Consider the following 3,670-nt stretch of genomic DNA (forward strand, 5'->3'; position numbering starts at 1 on the left):
TTATGAACACCTGGTCAAAACAGTAGTCCTCTCTTGTCAGGGATAGTCTTGATAATTCATTGATAACCTTTCTTAAGAGTGATTCAGAAGGGGCGCCTGGGTGGCTCAGTCGGTTAAGCGGCTGCCTTTGGCCCAGGTCATGATCCCAGGGTCCTGGGATCAAGCCCCGCATCGGGCTCCTTGCTCAGCAGGGAACCTGCTTCTCCCTCTCTCTCCCTCTGCTTGTGCTCTCTCTGTCAAATAAATAAAATCTTAAAAAAAAAAGAAAGGAAGAAAGAAGAGCTGGGTACAGAATTTAAAAACAACAACAAAGATATCAAAACATTATGTTTTCTAAAAATGGAAACACCCTAGACAGCTGATTGGTTAAGTAAATTATTGAACAATCAATCATGTAATAGGGCAATAAATGCCTGTTGAAGAGTGTTTACAGATATAAGAGGATGTTCTCAACCCATAATGCTGAGTGGAAAAGCAGGCTACAGAACAAGGTGTGCAGCATCCCATTTTGCCCTAAGGGCTCAGAGTACACCATCTTGTTTAGGTGTCTGATTTATGTATTAAAAGACTGGAGGCTTATAACCACTGTTATTGATGTGGTATTTTGCAGTGTGATGGGATTGTGAGTGATTTCTCTCCCTACTTTTTTATTTGAGGGTAAGAAAGTGTCATTTTTTGAAGTCAAAATATTGTGATATGTGACTACATATGATTTTTTGAAAAAGATTTTATTTATTTGGCAGAGAGAGAGAGCACAAGCAGGGGGAGCAGCAGAGGGAGAAGCAGGCTCCCCGCCAAGCAGAGAGCCGGATATGGGGCTGGATCCCAGGAGCCCAGATCATGACCTGAGCTGAAGGCAGACACTTAACCAACTGAGCCACCCAGGCGCCCCTACACATGATTTTTGAGTTAGCTAACTGGTAAGCCATGGCAAGGACAGTAGCATGCCCAAGCCATAAGATGATTTATTTCTTTGACTTTCTCTGAGCTGCTATTAGGTTGACTAAATGCAACTAAATTCAGATCAACACCCACGGCATGCCCCTAGGTGCAAGGCACTAGACCTGAGATTGCAAAGATAACTAGAACATATTACTTGCCCCAGAGAAGCTAATAATTTAGTAGGAGGGGGAAACCCACTGGGACCTGCTCAGCTAGAAATAAAACTCTTTTTTGCATTTAAAAAAATGCAAAAGCAATTTGCCATGCCCGAGACTAAATTCAGCTTACTTATGGAGCTCTTCTTTCTTTGCTTGTCATTGCTTTCTGGAATTCAGCCTAGGAAAGTAATATATGTCACCATGTGTGCTAGTTTATAATTAGAACAAATGTGAGGACTTATAAGAAAAAGACCTATTGGCAAAAAAACATTTAGTAAAACTCTAGACAGGCAGGCAGGAGAAAGGAGGAAGAGATCTATTTTGGAAATTAATTTAATGCCAAAGGAAGAGAAGACATTTAAAAAAATATAAAAGGCAATTATTACGTCCTTAGGATTTTTATATTCCAGGAGAGCATGAAAATGTAGCTGCTATTGGATTACCCTTGATTTGAAAGGATGAGCATTGTAGGTATAAATAGAAGCTAAGGTCAAGAAGCTCAAGGCAGAAAAAGACTCACGTGTCCTGCAGAGGCTGATAAGCATGTGAAATCATACCCTCGGCTCATAAGCCTGCAACTATGCCTATGACCCAAGTTTGAGCTCCGGGGAAGAAGGGGAGGGTAAGAGTTAGAAGGACCCAAGGTTGCCCTTCTTGTAAATCTCAAACCAGTCCCAACCTTCAACAAACTTCACTCTAGCACCAACACAGAGCAGAGAATTAGTTCTAAGATCTCTGACCTGACATAGTAATTTTCTTCCCATGCTTTACCTGTTTCCAATTGAGCATCAACACATTTCAGAAAGGTGAGGTTGACCTAGGCCCTAAAAACCCAGAAGAGGGTCAGTGTTTCCTGGAGGCTTTCCTGAGAAGACTTTTCTGGAAGCATGCCCCCAGGAATTAAAGAGCAGACAGGTAGAAGGTCATCCCTAGTCCGAAGCAGTTGCTTTTCTACCATCTTTCCGCACCCTGGCCCCTCACTATGCTGACCTCCCCTGTCCCAGATTCCCTACGGTTCACTCTCCCTGCTCAGATAGATCAGGGCTGTTCAGCTTTCATCCTTCTCTGTCCTGTCCGCTTTGGGGTCTCCTTAGCCTCCAGTAGGACGTTTCCCTGAGCCCCTCCCCTCCACTGCCACCTGGACCATCCCCTCCATCTTGGGCTCCGAGTGGCGGTGGGCTACCTGAATGCTCTGTGGGTTGTCTCCCTCTTCTTTATGTTCTGACCCCCATCACTCGATGTCAGACGGTTCTTTAGGAAGAGGAGAGAGAGGCCACAGGTCTTCCTCAGACACACCTCGTCTCCGAGATGTGAAAGAACGTTTTCTTCTGACTTTGCCTATGAGTCATTCTTCTAGACCTGAATGAGAATTGAATGATCTATACACACTTTTAATCTGTGTCCCACATGGGAGAGGGGACAGGTCTACTCACCCCAAATTCCTGACACTGAGCTATTTGGCTCCTGGCCGAGGACCTCTCCGATCTCCAAGGTCCCCTCAGGCAGTAACATTCCTTTGATCCAGCTTTCTGGGAGAGGCATATGGGAAAGCTGTTGTTTGTAATTTCAAATAGCCCTGGTTTCTTAACTCCCAACATCCGTCACATTGGCTGGCCCCGGGGCGCAACCCATGGTTTATCTTTATTGCTTTCCCACCATTTTTCCTAGGAACCCCAGATCCTACAAAACTCTCATGGACTCCCTGAACCCATCATCTTATGTCAAAGCTTCACCCCCTTCCTCTGACCCCATTAGAGCATGCATTATTCTGGGCCAGTAGAACAGAACTAAATGTTAGGTTTTTAGTTGACGAATGCACAGGGGGTTGTTCAATAAAGAGGAGTGTATAGGGAAGCTTGATTTGTTAATCAAGTAGAAATCAAAGATGGGACACTCTGAGGGCAGCTTATGTAGATGCTGCAATAATTGTTCTAATGATAACTTTATATATCTATTATGAACTTTTTATAATAACTTCTTTTTTAAACCTTGGCCTATTGTTCTTAGATACATGTCATTTCTCTCTTTTACAAATGGTGGACCTCACATGATCCCCAAAAATCCATTCCAGATCTAAATGTGAAAGGCCCCCTCCAAAAAATCTTACAGTAAAAAACATAGGAGAACGTATTGGAACAGACAGAAATGTCACAAAAAGGAAATAAAGAGCATTTCACTCTCCAAAGAAAAATGAATAAGTTGGATTATAGTAAAATTAAGAACGCCTGTTTATCAAAAGATGCCAATAGAGAGAATAAAAAGGCAAGTCATAAATTAGGAAAATATATTTGCAATACATATATCTGACAAAGGACTATCATCCCAAGTGTATAAATTGATAAGAGAAAGGAAGCTAACTGAATACAAAATGGGCAAGAGATTTGGATAGGCACTTCATTAATGAGGTAATGCAAAAGGTCAAAAGCACATGAAAAGCTTTTCAACCTCACCATCATTAGGGAAATGTAAACTAAAACTACAACAAGATACCACCACCCCAGGACCACAATGGCAAAAAATTAAATGGCTGATAATAACAAGTGTTAGCAAGAATGTGGAACAATCAGAAT

The sequence above is a fragment of the Leptonychotes weddellii genome, chromosome 9 (genome assembly GCF_054177405.1).
Source record: "Leptonychotes weddellii isolate Sample4059 chromosome 9, ASM5417740v2, whole genome shotgun sequence".
NCBI lineage: Eukaryota > Metazoa > Chordata > Mammalia > Carnivora > Phocidae > Leptonychotes > Leptonychotes weddellii.